Source organism: Semicossyphus pulcher, unplaced genomic scaffold, assembly GCF_022749685.1.
Source record: "Semicossyphus pulcher isolate SPU_LCO1_2020_fin unplaced genomic scaffold, fSemPul1.0.p SCAF_4, whole genome shotgun sequence".
In the NCBI taxonomy this organism is placed as follows: domain Eukaryota; kingdom Metazoa; phylum Chordata; class Actinopteri; order Labriformes; family Labridae; genus Semicossyphus; species Semicossyphus pulcher.
The window spans coordinates 8,877,811-8,901,632 of NW_027211715.1; the positions used below are offsets into that span (position 1 = coordinate 8,877,811).

The following is a 23,822-nucleotide window of genomic DNA, read 5'->3' on the forward strand; positions in this document are numbered from 1 at the left end:
TCGGGACTCAATCAAAATGTAGCATCACGGTGAAATGGCTGTCTCTATGCTCTCTTCCTGTAACACCATAACATCGTTACTTTAACATCTTTATAAGACGTGAAAGGGACTTCCCAAAACGTCTTCATTTGCCGTTCTGTGAATGAGAACAGCCCGCCTTTGTGTGTGTCTCACTGCTGTAAGGAGCTGTAAGGAGCTGCAGGTGTGACGGAGGGCGGAGTAGACAGACGCACACACCTGGCAGCAGCACAACAACAACAAAATCCTGTATCTTCCTGCGGGTTTCTACGGAGGTGTAGACGTGTAAGCTTGTTGTTTAGAGTATGACCGCTGTGAAACTAGCAGACAATAAAGCTTAGAGTTATTGTGCCTTCGTCACTATCGAACTTAAAACTAACTGAGGGCCGGACTGTACACACGGGATGTCGTCTGCGCAGTTTAGACGCGCAGAGGGTAGAAACAGCGGTGCTCTGAAAACAAGCTTTCTTTGGCTGATTACTTTGATTTTAACATGAGTTTGTTGTTCACAATGTTATGTTCTGTTTGGGAAAGATAATGCTTCCCTTCGCTGTGGGTGCTGCTCTGCTCAGCTGTGACGCGCACTCTGGCAGCGATAGGGACGTTTTTGCTATTTATGTTCCAAAATGCAAAAAAATATTTTGTTAGTGTTTTTAATGTGTCTGTTTAGAACATATGTTCTGCATATGTTGGTATTTGTCATTTTTGTGCTGGTTTATAGTTTAACCATGAGTGAGGAGGCTGTTTCATTTCTTGACTTCAGCTGTATATTGATATATGATTGGGTCCACTAGCCATTTCGGTATGAAAGCACTTTAGGCAATGACTGAACGAAAACCTGTGCTTCTACTGTATATATCAAACTGTCTCCTGTGAAAAAGGTCTGCACTCTGCATAGAAAAACTTTGTAATAGAAATTAACACTTACGAGTGGGAAGAGTGTTTCTCTTATAACATGTCAAAATTAGCATTTCAAAAACAAGACAGGGACTTCTTATTTTTACCAAATATTATTTATTGGCACTGTTGTTGTAAACGTCTGAAAAACAAAGCAGCTGTACACAATCATATTAAGTTGAAAGTGAGATTAGAAGTCTGTAGGTTTAAAACAAACCCTCATAACTGTTTAAAATGAGTTTTCAAGTACTATTGAGACAGCTTATGAAGATGGGCTGCTGACTGAACGATGTCAGAAACACTGCAAAGAAGAAAGAGTTTGTATAAGAAGGAGGACAAGTAATGAGTAAACCCTCACCAACACTGATAGGGATTATTTACACAACAGCTCCATATGCCAACACCTTTTGCAAAATGTACAGAATGAGCTTTGGAAATAACTGCACTATTATTAATAAATCTTATTCTTTAAAAACTGAAACCCAACAACTTTTCTCTTTATATCCAAAACTACATTTTATGTTTGACTAATAAAACAGCTTCCAACAACCTCATTCATACTTTCGTACTCTGTGAGTTATTTTTGGTATTTCCCTCCACCAGACAACACGCTCTGAAATAACTGTAAATAATGAGGCTTTAAACAGCAAAATGTTTCTGTTGTGTTCATGTTCATTACAATGAAATGCATTCATTAATGCTAACCAACACCAGAATTCAAACATTTCTGTCAGTTATATGACGGAGAAAAAAGAGAAATTAGCTTCATCATGCTGTCGTCTCATGTTGGGATCCATTACTCTGCGTTGTACTGCCATCTAGTGTTAGACAAATAAATTGACACTTATACATACTCCTATTCTGTCACACTACAAACAAAAATGTCCAAAATGTGAAGAAAGGTTTACACAGTAAACTCCTGAACCAAGGCTGACTGGCAATTTTATTATTAAACCATGAGCACAGTTTCTAACTACTTCTGCTTCTTGTTCAGTAATTACTTGTTATTTGTTGTTAAGGTACACTAACAGAGTACACAGTACATTAACAACCTTTGTGATTTTTAGATCATGTACTATAATTCATGTTGTATTTTTTTTTTTTTTACTTTGATTTTGAATGTAATAAATTCTAATTCATGAAACCTTCAGATACTGTTGACCTAGTTCTTCCCTTTCCTCCTCTCTTCTTGTGTGTAAGGGGCGTCTGTGCGAACACTAGCTGCTCCTCTTCAGACCCTGCTGCTCCAACACTCATGTTTCCTTCTATCAGCGTTCCCATAATTAAGTGCTCTGCCCCAGCTCCACCCTCTGACCTGATCCTTTGACCACCCATCCTGACACTAATCATCTCTCCTGGGCCATCAAACCCCGGCCATATCCCAACCTCTTGCACTGTGTTGCCTCTTATTCTAAGTCCCACCAGTGTTTTTCCCATGAAGTATATGCTCAGAGTGTCCATAATTTCCATTTAGTAGAATCATGCCCTGCAGGTTGGGGCCAGGAGCTTCAGCCAGCAGCATAGGGCTCTGATGCTGTGGTTGGACTACGTAGTGCATCGGCTGTAGCACGGGCCTGGTGGTATAGTAGACAGGCTGCTCCTGTAGTAAAAGCATAGGGCCAGAAGAGGGCACAATGGCTCTGGTAACAGGACTGACATGAGGCGGCTGAAGCATGCCATTGGAGTTGCGTAAAGACTGCTTACGCATGCTGGAGGCTGCTTCATCGAAGCCCATGACACTGGTGGATGTTTTTCCTTGCATGAGGCTGGTGCGTGCTCCATTAAAGCCCATGGCACTGCAGGATGAATGACTTATGCCGACATTTTGATGACGCTCCGGTTTAGTCTTCACTGACTCAGCAATATGGTCAACTTCTTCCACATCTGGGATAACAATTCTTTTTTGAGGTGTCTGAGGTCTAGGAGGAGAACAGATCTCAGCCAATTTCTTGAACTTTGGCCCGAGGTCATCAAGGAACTGCAGGTCATCGTCTGACTCCAACAGGCTGCAGCAGCCCACTGAGCCAGCAGAGGAGCCAAAGCCCTCAAAACCATGCTCCAGCAGACAATCCCACGCTGCCTGCGATGCTGCTGCACAGGTCGCCTTCTGCAAAGCAATCAACACAAACAAAATGAAATGCATTTACTGTCCTAACCTATAATTATCTGCACTGAAGTGCTAAACATCAAAACATAATTACTTGTATTTTATTTGGAAAATTACCAGCTGGCATTCTACTGTGAAAGCTGCATGGCTGCTCTGCCTGTGACATAGATTGAAACAAACATGTGATCTTTCCCATGATGTTAAAAAAATTATCAGTAACCGTGCTGACATGCCTTACTGAATAATAAACATGGCTAAAAATAACCCTGTGAAGTATTTAGCAGTAAGCCCGTAAATAAAAAGCTGTTTATATGTGATATAAAACAAATAAATGGCAAGTTCCTGAAAAAAATTGCAACCAAATCCAAGTTCTGGTTGTGAAAACTGTTTGTTTCATCCTATGTCTCAGCTTAACCACCGGATGCCCCAAACAATTCCCTCTTGATTTAGCTCAACCTTATAAACTTAATTCCTTCTTCAGGCGAAATATGAGGCAAGTAAGTTTGTACTCACGAATGCATATAAACAATTTATTTACACACATAAAAAGCAATGTAAAAATACTCATACTATCATGTAAAAAATATGTTTAAATAGAGAAAGGTTCATAGCAGTATACACTCTGTAACTAAGTAACAACCTGGGCAGACTCCAAGGGTTTGAGTGAAGCAGATGCACCCACAACCTCATCCATAACACAGGAGCACCCCAGGGCTGTGTTTTGAGCCCCCTGATGTACTCCCCTTACACACACAAGCATGCAGCTACTTTTGACTCCCACACTCTCATCAATTTTGCTGATAATACAACTTAATTTGGCATAATTCCAGATGACAACGAGGAGGCCTACCTGAAGGAAGCAAAGGACCTACCTGCTGGTGACAGGACAAGACAACAACCAACACAAGCCAAAATATCTTTTCTTTCAGACTTTTCAAAGACGGGTGTTGTAGTATGGACCATATCTTCTAACCTTAAGTCAGTGTATGATTTAACACAGCGTATGTAAGCTTAACATACACACACATTGGTCTGTTCAGTCCTGCCGTTTCCCCCGTTTACACAGACCTTTTTTTTGCCTCTTTTAGGCATCTGTTGCTACCTCTGGGACTTCACCCCACCATCCTTCCTTACCTTCTACACAGAAAGGCAAAGCATAACTGAGGTGTGACAGTTGAACAGCCTGTGTATAACAGGCTACTGAGATTGGAAACATAGCATAATTTAAAATAAGTCAGTCTGGGTAGGAAACACAAGCAGGTTATCCAAACTTATTTGTCATATTAATACCTAAATACCTCCTCTGACAGTTCCTCTGACACCTCTGATCAAACTTTCCATTTGTCCAGTTTTTTTTTGTGTCGATCTAGTTTTATTAACAATCAACATTATAGTCAGTAATGTGGCTATGGTCAGTTTTTTTAAAGTAGTATGTTACAATAAGTTTATATTTGGTGCTCTATCGAATATTACATTAGTTTAAGTATTGGGTAGATGGTAGCTGAGTCTGTAGGGTTGTGGCTTGGGAACCAGAGAGTTGCTGGTTCAAGTCCCTGCACAGAGTTGGGGCTGGTAGCTGGAGAGGTGCCAGTTCCTTTCCTGGGCACTGTCGAGGTGTCCTTGAGCAAGGCACCGACATCTCTCCATTAGTGCATGTCCATATGGTCCTGCTTATGCATATGTGTATTTCGGGTCTTTGTGTGTGTAGCATGTTTGTACTAACAGAGTGAAAAAATGTAATTTCCCAGGGGGAATTAATAAAGTAACACAAGCAGGTTATCCAAACTTATTTGTCATATTAATACCTTAACTGTCTTTCAGTCCCTCACCTGTGAGTAGTAATCATGCAGGAACACATCAGAGAGGGCAATGCCATCCATCTCTTCATGCTGTAACAGTTGATCCTCCCTTGAGTAGACCTCTCTGTGGCTCTCTCTGGATTCTCTCCAGCTCATCAGGGATTCTCCAAAGCTGCTATGCTGGATCTGGCTGTTGGCTTCATACCTGGATTTGTATGTGTTGGCATTGCTCATGTTGAGAGTTGTTGTGTTTGCTTTGGGGATTGAGGCTACTTTGCTGACTTGTACAGCAGTTATGGCGGCAGATGTTGTCTTGACTGGAGAGCTGAGCAGAGGCACATCCTGAAAGAAACAAGGAGAGCAATCTAAAATAAATATTTAACCCTGTGGGGGGGGGGTCGGCTGTGGCTCAGTGGTAGAGTAGAGTCGTCTTTCAATCGCAAGGTCGGAGGTTCGATCCCCAGCTCCCTCAGGCTGCATGTTGAAGTGTCCTTGAGCAAGACAGTGAACCCCAAATTGCTCCTGGTGGCATAGCCAATGGGTATGAATGTGATAACTGATTGACAGTTGGGCACTTTACATAGCAGCCTCTGCCATCAGTGTATGCATGTGCGTGTGAATGGGTGAATGTGATATGTTGTGTAAAATCAGCTTTGAGTGCTCGCAAAGACTAGAAATGCGCTATATAAGCCATTTACCATTTACAAATGATCAAATGTGTGAAACATATTAAGTCTAAAACAGATCCTTGAGATAGACGATCCGATTATGTTAAACAGGACATTTTGAGTAGTGTAAGAAGCATGAGCAGGTGCTCTTTTTTTTTTTTTTACATAATTAATATCAGACAACTTGCATTTTTCCTTCAGGAAAATATATAGCACAACCTATGTCATGAACAAATATAAAATAAGGTAGGAGTAATAGGAGTGGTAGGAGTAGTCTTTCTTGTCATCATCAATGACTTAACTGCACTTTTTATCCAAAAACCTGCAATGAACATTTACTCTTCTGTTTTTATAGTCTTCTTTATCTTTGTTATATAATATTAGTAGTACTTTTAGTACTATGTAATATGTATTAGTACAGTTTCCTAACATAGGAAGACATAGCAGATAAAGTATTTCCTTTAGCATACGTTGCTAGTCATTAGCTTAAAGCTAAGAACATTTAGGCAGATCAAAGCTATTTTGACTTTTTCTTTGAGCTTAAAGGTATAATAAGTAGGAAAATAAAATAGACTTTTGCAAACATAATATAATATAAATTAACACTTAAGGGCCTCTATACATGTGTGTTGGTAAGTGTGTGCAGACCCTTGTAAAACCCTTCCCTCTGCATCTATTTTGTTGTTTTGCTTTGTAGGGGACTTTTTCAGGAGGGGTGCGGTCGTGGTTCCCTGATCCAATCACAGCATATAGGCAAGTGTGGGACTGGTTCAAATTAGCAACTGGGCTCCAAAAAATCCTACTTATTATACCTTTAAATCGCAAACAATGAGTTACTCATATCTTTAGAGCCAGGCATTATCCAAAATCAACCTAGTATTTTATTTTGAAGGTGCAGCTCTATACATATGCTGTGTAAATAGCTTAGCTGTGTAAATGATATGTTAAGAGAGGTTTGACAGAATATTTTGCATAGGCCTTATGCTAGCTTTTAATTAAATAATTGTACAGACACTGATGAGTCAAGCATTATTGATATGACCTCCCCTCTAATCAAAGAGGATGGAAAACACATGGTGATGAAAAGAAATAAGTGAAGAATAGTGAAGGCAAAAAGCAGTTGTGTGCTTGCTTAATTTATTGTTCATCAAAACAAAAAACTGCATCCTTAAAATCTGATATTGTGCGTCACTATTTATGTCAGGAGAACTGTTGATTCTCCTCTGACAGTTCCTCTGACACTTTCCTAACAGAGAAAGACACAGCTGATGAAGTCTTTCCCTTAGCATACGGTGCTATACAGTCTTTGGGTGCTAGTCATTAGCTTACACTATACACAACACAATGTATGTTTTACCTTGTCCTCTCCTCGGCCCTCTGTATGATAAACAATCAAGTGTTCTCTTGTGTCAAAAGGAAGTTCGGAGAATCTTCCTGACACTCCTCCACATGAGCAGGTCATCAGTAAGAGACCTACAACTGTAAAAACACAACAACAACTGAGGAAAGGACAGTTAAAGGAACAAAAATTATAGTTAGTCTTATTATGGTCTTTCAAAACCTGATTAAAAATAAAAAAACTTTTTTGCATTGACAAGATTTCCTTTTTGGTTATTTGGTGAGCTGATGCTTTAAATCCAATATCTATAACAATCATTTTACATTCATAATGTTTTTTTAATCAGGTTTTTTATTTAATAGACAAGATGCAATTTCTAAAATGATAAATACTATAATTGGTCACTATTGCAGTATGAATCCAGTGTTAATCCAGAGAAATCCTGGTCATTGATAGGATATACTTTGTGTTAGCGTAACCTTTTAAATCCTCATTCTAATTAAACCACAGTCCTAGATTATATCAATGTATTTTAGGCATCATTACTGACACAACTCATACTCACTAAGCAGTGTCAGCAGTCCCAGGATCAGCATCCCCAATCCTAGCCCTCCAAATGTAGAAGAGGACTCCTTGAGGAAAGCAGTTCTACCATTTAAACTTGCAGCTCGGCAGGTCTCTCCTTTCTCACAGTAACACACATGTATGTCCAGGTACTGGGGTTCTGGGCAGGCCAGGCCCTGCTTGTCCTGGATTGTGAAGGCAACCCGGTAGTGACCAGGCCACAGCGGTTTCAAAGCCCCGAGGGCTGCACTGGAATCTACAACCATGAAAGACACATTTCCAGTGAAGTAAATCTAGTTTAGGTTTTCAAGTTCTTTTTTTTTACTGTTGATGTATGCTTGTTCATTGTTTGTCCAGTGTAAAAGCAGATTAAAGTTGCCAACATAGTTTGCCAAACACTTAAGGACCAGTGTTCAATAGCTTCACTGAGGAGTTAAACAAACATCTCCCCATTTTAACAGACATAACATATGTAACTAACAAGCATAGAAAATGTATCTAGACAGAAATACAAACAGACAGTTATTTACATCTATACAGACATACAAATATCATTAAGGGGCTAGCTACAATAGGAAACAATCTCTGACTGTATAATTCACCCTCATCAGACCAGCTTTCTCGAAGGCAGACACTGAACTAGCAACATACATAGACCTCTTAATTTGATTAGAGGTTGAATGTGTTAAAGCTTTTGAGAACATTACAATGTTCATACAAACTGGCAATTTAAAAAATGTACTGTACCATTCAAAGGTTCAACCCTCCACTCCCCCTGGCTCTTCTCTTCCATGAGGCTGAAGCTGAAAGGAGCTGAGTTTGGGTCTCCATCCTCATCCATCGCTGTGACATTAACGACTTCAGTGTCTGAGCAGATGTACTCCACACTGTTGGTGAGTGAGGGGCAGTTATCGTTTACATCTCCCACCTGCAATGCTATCGTTCCTGTGACCATCTTAGGAGGCGAGTCTGTAAAAAATATGTTTACATCAGTACAACTAGTCGGTGTTGATCCACAGGGTGATCAGCATTAGTAACATACCTTTCGCACAACCTGGTAATTTAATCGAGCTTTAAAATATTCAAGCACAGAACGTCTAGACTTCCGACCACAGCACTACAACACTTACAAGGAAGGGTAAATGGCTGATGCCAAGATTTTAAATTCCTCTCAAGACAAAAGGACAACTTTTTTTAAAAATCACTTCTCTAAATTTAAGGCTACACCTGCCACCAGAGCTCACCTTCAGTTATACCCAGGATTTTAGCGTAGTAAGTTCCATTAACCAGGAATGGGGACTCTCTGTCCGGGGCCTTTAGAAGTCGAATCTCTGCTGTCTCTGGGTCGATCATCAGCCAGTTTTCAGGATCATGGCCTTTGGCATATCTGTGAGAAAAGCATGTAGCAAAATAACTTTTTAGATACCAAAAATCAAAGTGGTGATAAATTAATATCCATCTACTGTTTATAAACTAGGTTTATCAATACTAACCCCGCTGCTGCAAAATGTCAAAGTCAGTACATGGACTTGATCAATAATCACATTCTGTTCAATCTGTTTGCTCTTGCAATACTTTCTGACTCCACTTTGTATTTGACTCTGTGCTCCAATGGTTCCTACTGAAGACCTAAATCAGCTCTAAAATAAATATATATTTTAATAGTTAGTCACACTTGGGGTATGAGATGTCTTGTACTGTCTGTCAGTGGATTACTGAATATTTTTATTGATTGCTATTAAATATGGTACAGACATCCCGAATGGCCATGTAATATAGTCGAATGACTTTGGTGATCCTTTGACTTTTCCTCTAGCTTCATCAATAGATTCATGTTCTTGGTTTGGATTGAAAACTTTGTATGGACTACAATGTAATTTGGTACACCTTTGAAAACTGTTGATTCTCCTCTGACAGTCATCAGATCAAACTTTCCGTTTGTCCAGTACCATGTTTTTTGTGTCGATCTAGTTTTATTAACAATCAACATTATAGTCAGTAATGTGGCTATGGTCAGTTTTTTTTTAAAGTAGTATGTTACAATAACTTTATATTTGGTGCTCTATTGAATATTACATTAGTTTTAGTATTGGGTAGATGGTAGCTCAGTCTGTAGGGTCTTGGCTTGGGAACCGGAGAGTGGCCGGTTCAAGTCCCTGCACAGAGTTGGGGCTGGTAGCTGGAGAGGTGCCAGTTCCTTTACTGGGCACTGTCGAGGTGTCCTTGAGCAAGGCACCGACATCTCTCCATTAGTGCATGTCCAAATGGTCCTGCTTGTGCATTTGTGTATTTCGGGTCTTTGTGTGTGTAGCATGTTTGTACTAACAGAGGGAAAAATGTAATTTCCCAGGGGGAATTAATAAAGTAGGAAATGTACTTGTCTTTTATATCCATATTAGAATATGACATATTTCATGAATGTGCATTTTGGAGTTTCAGGCCAAATGTAAAGTGTGTCTTTTTTCCCACCTAACATTATCTGCAGGCTTTCCGGTGTCGGTGTCAGTGGCTGCAAAGACGCCGATCACCTCCATTACTGGATTGTCCTCTGGGTTCTCAGAAACAGAGACGGGCTTCACGAGAGGTTTAAAGGCGACTCCCTCAGGCTCGTTCAGCACTGCGATGTTCACTGGGTAAACTTTGCCTTTTCTTGGCCTCTTCTTCTTCTTCCTCTTTTTCACCTTCTTAGCTGGGCCACCAGCTCCAGAGCCCACACCCACTCCTGTCCCCGCTCCTGCCCCAGCTGCATCAACACCTGCTCCTGCTGCAACTCCAACATCTGCACCTCCTCCACCATCACCAGCTCCATCTCCTCCTCCATCCCCACCTCCACCTCCTCCTCCATCCCCACCTCCACCTCCACCTCCACCTCCACCTCCTCCTCCATCCCCACCTCCACCTCCTCCTCCATTCCCACCTCCATCTCCATCTCCTTCTCCATCCCCACCTCCATCTCCTTCTCCATCCCCATCTCCATCTCCATCCCCACCTCCATCTCCTCCTCCATGTCCTCCTCCTCCTCCTGCTCCTTCACCCGCGCCATCACCGCCTCCATCCCCCATAGCCGGGGCGGCATTAGAGACCACCACTCCCAGCTTGATGTCTGGATTATTTTCAAAATCAACAGGCTGGAAGGACAGAAAAACTTACATCAGCTTTACTCTCATGTGTCACTGGAAAACATGACCTTCTAAAAATAAGAACTAATTGTCTAATAAACAACGTATTGTAGCCCAAAAAGACTGAATTGTCATTAACATAGGCCAATATATTTTTTTACATATTTAATCATTAGGCATTGAAAGACTTGAAATACAAGACTACTTGTGGTGAAAAATATATAATGTAGTGTTGTAGCCAATAAGCAGTATGTGAACATATACTAACACGTTTATTTTTTAAATGTAAACATATCATTTTGGATGTGTTTAAAGTAATACTAAGATTTTCATTTAAAAAAATGTCTGTTAATCACTATCTATCGCCAAATGAGGTAACACAATGGTGATTGAGCCTATGGCCCACTGATGAAAGCCTTTTCATTTGCATACGGACTGGGTGTCGGTGGCGACATTTGCGGAAAAATCACAACGTAACCCAGTTAGTGACACGTTTTCCATCACCCAGCAGTGGTTTGTCTGCCAGAGAGGGTAGGCGGAGCTAAGCGGCAGCGTCTCTGCAAGTGTTGCGAGTAAACAGTAATCTACTATGGCTGAACAAACAAAGAAAAGATCGATGACTACAGATACAAAGATGACTACAAAGAAAACAAATTCGATGCTCAGATGAAGGCAAACATTTTAAAAAGGAAAGCAACCCTCAGCGAGGAAAACTAGAGCCAACCATGGACGTCACACATGCAACACTGTCTGGATATGTGGGAAGTGTGCTCCTGCAAATACTGTTTAACGCCATAGGTGCCGCCAAAGAGAACGAAACAGAGATCTTCAAGATTACCACTTTAAATGATATAAAACTTGGTAGAAAATGTGTTATTCTAAAGAAGAAAATCATATGAGGACACATTCACTAGCTTATAGAAAAATAGAAAAAAATAGAATCACATCAGATTTTTGTTGATATGTAAAAATGGAATGTTTCAATGAAAAGACAAGGAATCAACACATTCTCTGATAATGCTATTAGCTTATTTCTTTTTAGCAAAACCTGCCAACAACAATTAGCATTAGGATTAAAGATGATAATTGAAGAATAAAGCATTATTTAGTGATGGTCTTGACTTTAAAATATAGAAATAGTTACATAAATAAATAAAATGTCATGTTTGTTAGGTTGCTTAAGTAAGTCCTGAGTTAAGTTTAAATATATCATTAAGTAGCTAAATAAAATGAAAATGGCCTATTAAAAATGTATTTTCCTCAGTGTGAAAGGGAAATAAAACAATGTTTACGTGTTGATGAGCTGCTTGTAAACATTATGTAAATAGCAATAGCTGCGTGTAACTTAAGTCAGAAATACACCAGCTGCATAGACAGATCTACCTTTTCCAGCATCAGCACTCCTTCGTTGGTTTTGGGATCAGTCATGATGCTGAACGTTCCATCTTCATTCCCAGTGACGATATCAAAAACAGCCAGCCAGTTGTCAGTTTTCTCCTCGTCAGCATCCAGAACTTTAAACCTCATGACTTCCACTTTAGCCGTGTTCTCCACAATGTTACCTGAATACTGCAGCAAAGCAACACAGGCATGGTAATCGCTCTTCACGTTATGGTTCAGAGACATTGCTGAAACTCTCATGTCTATCTGTTAGATATTAAGTAATATCCAGCAGCCAGTTAGCTTAGCGTAGCATAAAGACTGGGATTGGACCAATAGCTAGCATGACACTGCAGCTCTTGGTCATTATTTAAAATCTTGTTCAACCAAATTTGTTCTAGTCATTAACACTGTGTATTTTTCTTTGGGCACTTGGTGTTGATACCTCGTCTTTTTCCAGCATTGGTTTGTGATCATTGATGTCCACTACTATGATATCAATAGTGCCAGTGCTTGTAAGGCCTCCAGGAGCTCCGCCCAAATCACTTCCTCTGACAGTTAATGTGTAGAAGCTTTGCGTCTGGGAACAACAGAGAGCCAAAAGCAAGTTTATTATCCAATGATTAACCCAATAATTCTAGAAAACCATTATAAAATGTGTTAATGCACATTAAAGGTATATTAAACTCTCTTGTATCAGTTTTAAGGCACAGTTATCTATCTGACCTCTCTGTCCAAGGTGTCTTCTTTGACATAGATGTTGCCGTTGTTTTTGTCTATGTAGAAGTATTCTGTGCCATTATAGGGCTCCTGCTTCATGATGGTGTAGGCAATCTTTGAATTGTTGGCTTTATCTGCATCAATAGCTATAATCCTGCCAACTAGAGTACCTGGACGAAAAGCAGAGGGAACAGCATTGAGCATTTTCACCATAACATTAGAAGTAAGTGTGTGTTTGTGTTTGTGTGTGTGGGGTGGGGGTGGAGATTAAACAGCTTAATTGAGAGTCAACTTGGACTTGGAATTTTTCCACACAATTTAAAATGCTTAACTTCCTGTTTTCCATCATTAATATGAAAATGTTTTAGGTGCCTTCTTAGTCTCTGGAAAAGAGTTTTTGAGCCATTTGTATTGCTGCATGTGTTTATAAAGAATGTGTATGTGCACAGGCCCGAAAATACTTGTCGTGTACACAATGTTGTTCTTTACTTTGAACAAAAACACACAAAAAAAAGAATAATTCTGGCATACAAGACCTAAGCAGTGTTTTATTTCATGCATCCATTTTCTTCTATCACAAGAATTATAGATTATAAACAAGTTGTGAGCCTGTAAACTTATAACATGTAGAGTACAAGTAAACATTTTAGCAAGTAAAGTAAGGCTGATTTCAGCGAGCTCCAAAGAGACAACAGATCCTTTAAGGATACAGCGATGCTGATTTAGGTCAGATTAAGCGTCACTTATTAGACCAGTATGCTGAACTTGATCTGCAACATCATTAAATTCAAAGTCGTTTGGCTCCCTGACTGCTGGTTCAGATAAGTATGTAAAGCTTTTTCCTCATGCCAGAAACAAAAGCAGTCTAAGGCGAGCCGTTGGCTCGTAAATACTGCAAAGTTAATCACAACCCACATTTGGTTGTCGGCCCAAAAAACGTCATTATTCTGCTTATCTAATAATTTTAAAGGTACAGAGGCTCCGCGGCAAAGTTTGTTCTGAAGGAAAGTGTCTAGATTAGATTAACCTCTGAGAATCATAAAATATCAACAGCAGATTTCATGACAATCTGATCACACATCAGCATCACCCTGGTTAGGTGTCCTGATGACGTACTGTGTCAGGTATTTTTAGTGTTAGAGGCTGAAGCCAACATGTTTTCTTGTTTTACCTGCAGGACTGGACTCATTGACTGTAGCCGGAGGCCCAGGAACGAAAACAGGTGGATTATCGTTCTCGTCCTCCACATCAAACCTCAGGTCTATGCCTTCAGCCACTGTGCCGTTATGAAATCTGGCGATTCCAGTCAGCTGTTCAACAGAAATAAAAACATGCATATTAACATGTCTTCAGGTTGATTTTTACTATATCCACATGGCTCCATGTTCATGCACAGCAGTGGTTTAGGCGTGTGTTTGATGAAAGTGTACTGTGCATCAGCGAAGGTAAACTCTTTCACTCTTAGATGTTTTAGAGATGTCAGACCAGTACTCATGGGGAACAGTAGCTTTAGGTACAGTACACCACATTTAGCTTAAGACTGTAAGCTGTTATGGTGGAAGAATTATTTCCTTTGTGTATCATGATTACTATTATAATTCATCTTTTATAATTCATCAAAAGATTTGTTAACTCAGGTCAAGTTAAAGACCTTCACCAGTATTGTCAATATTGGGCTTTTAAGACATATTAGGAACCTGACTGGGAACCTACACTAACACTGTAGTGTCAGACAAACGTGCGCAACATGTAAGCGTCAAGGCAGCATCTATTTTGCACTGGCTGCGACTACAGAATATGTACATTTCCTCAACATCTCGGTACCAATCCTATTAACTCATTCACATTTGACTTACATCCTAGATAAATACAGAATTTATGCACAATTAAGAAAAAAGTCTTGCGAAGGTTGCGAAGTTGTCTTCTTCTACTGTTTACGGCAGACTGCACACTTTTTGGTGTCACTGTCGCTTCATTTATGGCCAGGAATCGCAGCTACCATTGGCTAACTTTGAGACTCATCTTTGCTGTAGTCGCAGCCGGTGCAGATTGCAAAATAGATGCTGCCGTGACGCTTACATGTCACGCAAGTTTTTCTGATGCTACAGTGTTGATGTAGATTCCCAGTAAGTTTCACTTTCAAATTTAAGGGATAGTTGAGTTTTTTTTAAGTAGGGTTTCCTTTTAGTGGGTACTTAAAAACATAGTGCTGAAGTAAAGGTGGTCTAACATTAAGGTGAAACGGTGAAAATATTAAAAAATATAGTATACACTAAGATGCACTTAAACTAGGATTTTTTATATTTATTTAACCTGGTTAAAAAACTGTTTCTCTTTTTCTAGTGTCCAGCAGTACAAAGCTCAGCTTCCATGTCGATACTTTAGCCGGCCTTTCCAAACAGGCGCCACGCTGTTGTCTACTATCATGGTACACTGTTACACTGAATTGCCAAGTACCTAGTACAAAACCCAAACTATCCCTTTAATGTGTCATGGCTGGCTGTTAGTTTTATCTAAGATTAGCAACACATTGTCAGCCGTTTGACAACGAAGCCATGGTGAAGGGTTCATGTTATCTGTTAAATTGCATTTGTAACGTTCTCTCGTGGAAACTTTCAGCAAAAAATTCTTGTGTGGGATAGCAATGCAGTTTGTGTGTCCTCACAATGTAAGTCTCCCTCTGCTCTCGGTCCAGCTTTCCTCGGACGAAGACCTGTCCAGTCTTCTCGTTCACAACAAACAGGTTCACTGGTTCTTTATTGGCTCCATGACCCATCAGAGCATAGTACAGTGTCTGCTCTGCATCAAAGTCTGACCTGATCTGAGAACAAACACAACAGTGAAGCTATTTCAAGGATCTATTATACATTCAGTTTTGTCTGTCACACATCTTTAGTTCACGATTTCAACCGCTATGACTCTTTGAGACTTAAACACTACATGTTGTGCTCAAAGTTACTAAAAACACGTTGAAGCTCATGTCTTGAAATACATAAAAAAACATCTATGATTTGTGCCTATGTTAGTTGAGGGATTCCAACTTTCACCTAATCCACCTCCACAAAGTTGACTGTGACAACAACTTAGCCAGAGACTTGTGCTTTTCCTACGATGCGTCACAATAGCACAAGTAAGAAAATCAAGCTTTTAAAGACATGTTGACAGGCAGGAGAAGCGGCCACATCTTAGAGTGCCCTATCAAAACCCATGGCACCCAGAGAAATTGAAAGTGCTCTGCTTTTTCGTTATTATTTTTCCCGCTATCTGCTTTGCTCAAGGTCTGATTCACGAAGCAAATTGTTCTCATGTTATTCAAGCGCAAACACGGCAGTAAAGTTTCGCAGATCCGTGCAATTTGCCGTTTTTTTTGTTGTCTAACTGTGAAGAGGAGCTGTCTGCACCTCCACTCTCTGCTGTGCGGTGCTGCGCGCACACTGACGGAGCTCAACTCCATTCACAGATCGATGATAAGCAGGGATAGGAGGGGGCAGCTCTTTTAACTCGACAGGTGTTTACTAGTTTCTCTCTCGGTAACGCAGCTCCATTTTTTTAAACGAGTGCGTCCATATAATAATACCCATCATGCATAACAGCTCCAGACCTCCTCCACACATGTGGACAAAGTGTGCCTGCGTGACTGGTTTGTCTCCCATTAATAATAATAATGACAAAATATTACTAACAGGCTGTATTTACAGACAAATGCGTTTTTTCATCACACAAAAGGGGGAATTGTTGTCATGATCAGTGGAAACATGACAGCCCTTATAATAGGTGCGCCACAGTTACCACCAGCTCTCTGCAGACGGTAATATTTTCAATCTAACTGCGCGGTGCTGTGAGCGCTGGCGTTTGTGAATGAGGTGCTTTTTGCCACGAGTGTTTGCATAATGACTGATTGAAATATGCACAAACAGCACAGGAGCACAGAGACACTGTTTGCTCTGCAGCGCACTTTGAGTACTTGGAGAATGTCATTTGCACAGATTTTGTGGGTGCAAAAGCCGCGCCATCCTTTACTGAATTAAGCTTCAAACATTTTAAAGAAAAAATCCTTTACAATTCATACACACAGCAGCTACAGTCAGTCACACACAACACTCGTCAACAACCACACCCTGTACACATATAATTTTTCCTCACGAAATAAAGGGCATGCAGTGTCTGAATGTTGAAATCAAGGAAAGCAGGTAAGGTTACTTAGTGCTGGAGGGGAGCTCAATGTAAGTGCTTGATGGTTACAGATCCAAATAAGGAAAAATTGGCTGCAATGAACGTACACGTTAAAGTTTATTGCACCCTGTCAAGCCTGGTCATGAGCACTACAGCATAGCATGACAAATTGAATTACCTCTAACAATCCATAAGTTTGTTTGTTGATCTGTTTTCGACTTTCCTCTGTCTCCAGGCTCCTTTTGTGTTTTTATGACTGGCTGAAAACATGTACCTAAAGCAATATGGAATGGATGATTTATACAGCAATCATACGGTGTTTTATATCGTCACCTCTCCTTCAAGACCCATCATGCAGGTTACGTCTCTCTTCTCTCTTGCTTCACTAAAAAACAGGATACATGTCCGTTCTTATGTTGACAACATGTTCTGTAGGTCTTCATTATACCCCGAGCATTTGGGGTGGAAACCTGTCTCATGCTTCATCTTTCTTTTTTGCCTGTTGAGAAGAGCCACATAATGTGAGAACACCGATGTGGGAAAACGTCTTACCCTTGCAACCTGGACATCATCAGGGTAGTCTATGTTCTCTTTAAGCAATTGTGTTGGGACAAGCCAGTCCCTCCTGTGGCGTCTGAGCTTTAGGCCGCTGGCTGCAACGCCTCCCAAACAAACCGACAGCTGCAGAGAGAAGAAGACAATCAGCTCACATCACTGTGGTACAGTAGCCATTGTTACTCTGAAAATCTGCATCTGTTTTAAGGTCAATTGTTTCACATAACAAAATTTATTAGAACAAAACTGAAAGGCCGATGCTCTTTCAGCAGCTTATACAATTTTTTTTTAAATTTTTTTTTTTTACATGCCCTGAAGAAGAAAGTGAGCTGAAACATGTAGGTGCTCCTTTTATTTCAGGCTTTAATAAAGGCCTTTGTATTTTGTGTATTTTTCATGACTTCTTGATCACAATGAATCAAGTATAACCCCTCTACTTTTTATCTCATACACTGTTTCTGTGTTGGCCTCAGTGTTGATATGCGCAGGACAACTTTAGTTGAATATATACTTCAGCTGTGGATAACATGATGCTAACTTGACACAGCTGGTGTGGAGCAGATGTTGGTGGTCTTTGGTTACTGGTAAAGGTAGGGTCGTGGTGTCATCAAATTATAAGTGTTGATGCTCTGGGGAGCAGGAATTGTTAAATGCAAACTGCAAACTTGAAGCCATTAGTCCAGTAGATGTCTTGTTTTGAAACTCATATCATCACCAAAACTGCATATTTATGTATTTATTTAATGTTTATCTGTATAAGAACAAGTGTGAAGTATGTAAACTCAAGGCATAGGCGATATAGGCGGTCACCTAGGGCGCCACGTTCTGGGGGCGCTGGCTTAAAGCCCCAGGTACAACGTTAAATAAAAGTTACAACCTTACAAAAAGAGGAGAGGAGAGATGCGTTCAGATCCAGGTGCAAAATCTCCAACTCAATCTTGTAATAGAGAAGGGGGTAAGAAGTTGGCCTCTGTAGTACCTTCTTTATCATGTTAATTGATTGACTTATGATTCGATGTAGAGTCCTCCAGAACCCCTTACTGGCCCCCCAATGTTTTCATATCCTAACACATTGTAACCCTAGTCTTTATAAATAAATCTCATAATCAGGTCTCTTCCAAAAAATATATATATATATATATATATATATATATATATACATATACATATATATATATAAATATATACTTTATATATAAAGATATTGTGTGGCAGAAAATCTGATATACCATTTACGGTGTGGGGCGCTAAATCCTAAACCCGGCTAGGTCACCAAAATGGCCAGAGCCGGCCCTGACTGATGCCATAAATGCACTGCAGCATTTATAGCCTGAGCTAATTTGCAAAGCACAACCCCACTGGGGCCTTTAAAAATACATACAGATCAACAACAAATACACATGGGACAGTACAAACTTTACTATAACACAGAACATTACTAAATACAAACTCATACAATAAAACAGCGTAAAACAGAGCCCTCTTGAGCCCTCTTCAAAACCTGCTTCAGTTTGAGTTTAAAATGATCCCATTCAGGATCCAGTGTGAGTTCTGTAGGCGAAGTGTTCCACATATTGATCCCCTGAACAGAAAAAGCTGTTTGTCCAAGAGATGATTTAGAATAGGGCACCTAACAATCCCCCTTACATGCTCCACATGTTACAGACCCTGATACTGTAAGTGGAACCATAAGGTCACTAAGCACCTGAGGATCCTGATGATTTAAGCATTCATGGAACGTTTAATATACCATTGCTGTGACTGACTACAGTCTCTACTGGGGGAGTAAGAATTATTATCCACCATACATTTGGTATAGAGAGTTTTAAGTTCAGATTGGTTGGCATGTGTGCATTACTTTTCTGTAACATATAAGAGACTCTTCTGATGCACTTGTAGGTAATGAGAGCAACTGTAGCACACAAACTTTCACTGCCTTATGTTTAAGCTGCAGAGGTTTTAGTCTGGGAACAGTGCAGCTTAGGTCTCATTTATACCTCCAGTTCTCCTACAGCTGCACTTCAGTCCTGCAGCCTCACTGCACATACAGTTTTCAAAAGACCTCCTAAGTTTTCCTAAGTTCATTTAGTCCAGATTGTCTCAGAGACGACATGTGATCTGGGTGTTGTGAGCCATTTCAACCTTTGGCGCCAATATTTATTTTACTTTAAACTAGAGGTTATCCACCAATGATGTGTGTAGATCATTCATTCTATTTGAATATGTCTAAGGTTTTTCCTACACCTGCTTACCTCCAGGCCACAATGGAAGCTGTAGCGACATGTCCATGATAGACTGTTCTTCAGGAAACACACTCCCAGACATTGAGCTTGCCTCCCATGCTTAATACATGCAATAACATTAAAGGCATTTGGCATTTCACAATTATGTTCTGTGCTACCCTTCAATCCTTTGGGGGATTTCTAATTAACTTGTCTAAATATATTAGATATGTGTATATAGTGAGATTCTTTTTTTCAAAGCCCAACATCTATATTCTACTAAACAATTTTAATGTTCCTGCTCATGTTCATATGGTTATAATATTATCGCATTGTTAAAGACAAATTTCCATTGCTCTGTGAGGAACATTAAAGTTTTTATGTTCAGCGACATCAGACTTGCCGGAGCCAAGCAGTAACTGAGATAAATTATGGTGAGCTGGCCTGAGGCAATCTGAGAGGAAAACATGTGGGCTGCCACAAAACCAAACAGAGCAGTGAGGTTAAAAAAGATTTTGTATAATTTGTTAATACATTTCATTTAACAAGCTCCATATCCACTATTTACTGGAATATTTACATACCCTAAGTGCTATACTTGCTCTTTTGATTACAAAATATATTTTTTAATATTTATGTGTAATTTTTATTTTTATTTTTCTCTACATACAATGAATCCAAAAACCCAAAACATCTCTCATCATGATTAATGAGACACTTAAATTACATGCACCTTCTTCACCAGCACATGCATGCTATATAGAGCTGCTTCCTTCTGTGGACATGCACATGCAGAGCTTCTTTTTCCTCCGAGCCTATGCAGTGCTTGAAGTTACAGACCATATGGATGACATTATGTAACTGAACTTCAGTTACTTACAGCTCACAATAGAAAAGGCTAACAAAGCCTTTCAATCATGGGAAATGATATTAACACAGGGCGCAGAAACATGCAATAAAAATAACTGTTGATTCTTTTTGGAAAAAAGCGTTCATTCCATGTGTTTGAAATCCGTCTCGATTTATATGTGGGAAACGCAACATGAGTCATGTCACAGACATCTCAAAAAGGAAACACATAACATAATAAACAAGAAATGCAAGTTTAATTATAAAGATCAAGTTGGCCAACCCTCTCTCTACACTATAGGTCGTCAAAAGTAGACTCTTTCTCATGCCCTCAGTGTCTCACAGATGCACCCTGCCCCTCTCAGCCAGAATGCAGAAACAATTGCCGTTTAGTTAGCACCAAAAAGCACCAAAATCACTTGGTTAGAAATATGAAAAGGTCTTGGTCTTTGAAAAGTAGAATTTTGTTTTCACGCAGGACACAAACCCAGGTCTGGGTTCACGTTCTGTGTCGGACCTGTCCATGGCCCCCTCCAAATGCAGACTCTCTTGCTCTTTATATCACCTCACATGACTTCCCATGTGTTTGTTTTGGGTGCCTTATATTGGATGGGTTTAGATCAAAGTTATTTGACAGCTTGGTGCATCTTAAACAAATGCTTGAAGTTACCTTTGAGATGCCTTTGGGTGTGACAGTCGTTATTTTAGTGCCTGTCAATGACATCTGTCTGACGCTGGCACAGCCCTTATTTTAGGAATGCTTTATCTCCTTTGACATTATTGTTTAACCAGTCAGGGGAGATAATGGTCCAACAGGCTTAGGCAAAATCAGGACCAGAACTATTATCTTTATTTTGTTTAATATTGCACAGTAATTGCTGAATCAGTATACTTGATTATAATAGAGTGACAGATTTTTACAATGACAATATAACACATCAAATCATACAACAAGTCACATAAGTCTACTCAAAGCGGTTTGAGAACATTTAAGGTCCACTGACTTGTTTGGGCTTTCGAAAACATTTTCATGAGATGAGATTTGGTTGCTAACCTTCTTAATTTTAAGTTCATGTTGATTCAATAAGAGAAAAGCACAACCAATCATCCCACCATATACAGTTTGTGAAGAGGAGTGGAGCAGACAGACTGAGGCAGACAACTGCATGTGCTGGAGGAAGTCATACATTTCTTTGATGCTAAAATACTAAAAGGACAACTTCCCACCTCTTAAAAGTTTGACATTCTGGAATTAGTTACAGAAATTGGATTAATGTAAAAAAAAAAAAAATCATGAAATGTGCTTCTCACTAGAAAACAGAGGTGGGACATTAAGGTGGGCTGAGAACATCATGTACAGGCAGGCCCTATAGAGAGCTGACATTTGTGCAAATTAGAGCTTAACATTGCAGAAGTGTGTGATCTAACCGAGTATGTGGATTCTGAGCGAATGCATTTAAATCTGTGAAATCTTCGCAATGGATCTTGTTAGCTGTGTCAATTTTTTTGCATACAAATCCACATCTCTCATCACTTATCAATACATCAAGTCTTTTTCACCTCATTTGTTTCCAGTTCAAGCCTTTTACATTAATTTCTGTAACATTCTCCCATTTTACATGGACTATACAGATAGTTGGACAGGTGAACTTACCATAAGCAGGTGACTCAGTAGACTGGTGGCAGACAAACCCTCCATGCCTTAGGTAGAAGCTGAAAGCTCTCAGTAAATAGTGGTAAATGTTCTTTCACACAGATTGAAGCACAGATTTGTCTCCCGACAGTCCCCCTCACATCATCCTCTCCTTCTCTCTTGCTGCTCTGTCTCTCTGCTCCTCCCTACTCTCCTGTTACCTGTCAACCCTCTCTTTCTCCTCCCTCCTCCTGCCACACCCACTTCTCTCCCATCACTGAGGTCACTGGCAAAAGCCTAAATGCACTTTGGAGAATATAAATTTCTCTTTTTACCTTGTTACTATGGCATTCATTAATGTTATAATTGAAAACCAGTTTAAGGCATGCTATTGTTTGTGTTCTACAATGAATTCATACACCAAACGAAATCAATAGATTTAGTACATAGGACTAGTTTTTAATTAGCTTTTTGGCAAATTTTGGGCAACAGAATAAACTAACCTCAATATTGACCCATAATCACCTCAAAAAGTTAGATCAGGTCCAATATTTAGTGTGCTGTAAACATTTTAGTCCCCAAACACTTGCTAAATGGGGCGGCGGTGGCTCAGTAGGAAGGTCAGAGGTTCGATCCCCAGCTCCCTCAGTCTACATGTCGAAGTGTCCTTGGGCAAGACACTGAACCCCAAATAGCTCATGGTGGCATAGCCAATGGGTAAGAATGTGATATCTGATTGACACTTCACGTAGCAGCCTCTGCCTTCAGTGTATGAATGTGTATGTGAATGGGTGAATGTGATGTAGTGTAAAAGCAGCTTTGTGGGTCTAAGACTAGAAAAGCCCTATATAAGTACAGTCCATTTACCATTTTAACATTTAAATGCTAGACCATCATGGCAAGGGTGACACCACCTGAGGACTTGCACCTCAGGAAGTACTGGACAAAACAAGCCACAGATTTATAACTGATGAGACATTTAAGAGAATTTTATTGGAATTGGTAAAGAACAAAACACTAAATGAGATGGGAGTGGCGCTTTGGTGAAGGAAAGGATGATTAGATTCTTTATTATAACAATATCTAAATAGGCCTGATACAAAAATGTTAAAAAGTGCGGAGGCCACTAGTGGAGAGATAGCGTACACTGAGGAGAGTGCAGCCTTAGGTGAAACACAGCAAACTATGGTGCAGTCTTTGTGTCCAAGTGCTTTTAACTCACATGCAATAGGTGGATGGACCTCCCACAGATGGCTAGCCTTCCTACAAAGTGACTCAGCTTCTGAAAGAAAAAGAACTAATTCAAAAAGAATTAAATGAGCAAACAGAAGAAACACAAACAACCCAGCTGGTTAAAAGGCAAAGTAACTCCATATACTATCCATATAAATAACTACCACGCAGAATGATAAAAAACTATTACTCAAATAAATCAGCAAAGGAAAATAAAGAGTTACTCAAACCCATCCAATATACTAGTGCAAAAAACAAAAAACAGTATTACAAAAGGGGGAAAAAAAGAGGTGCTGGTTTAGCTCAGTTGGTAAAGCTGGCGCCCCATGTATAGATGCTACAGTCCTCGACTCTTGCTCTGCTGATCATTTGGAGCATGTCATCCCCCACTCTCTACTCCCCACATTTCCTGTCTCTCTTCAACTGTCCCATGTAAAAAAAAGTCCGCTGAGCTTCTGTAACAAGTACATTTCCCCTGTGGGGATCAACAAAAGCGTATCTTATCTTAAAACTGAGTTAAATGGGGGCAAAAACAGCAGCAGTGTT

The 23,822-nt window shown here is 39.9% G+C and overlaps 1 pseudogene; it reads right to left on the bottom strand.

Moving 5' to 3' along the window:
* Positions 1–2,046: 2,046 nt before the first annotated feature.
* On the bottom strand, positions 2,047–22,109 carry LOC138607236 (desmoglein-2.1-like; annotated as a pseudogene).
* Positions 22,110–23,822: the final 1,713 nt, after the last annotated feature.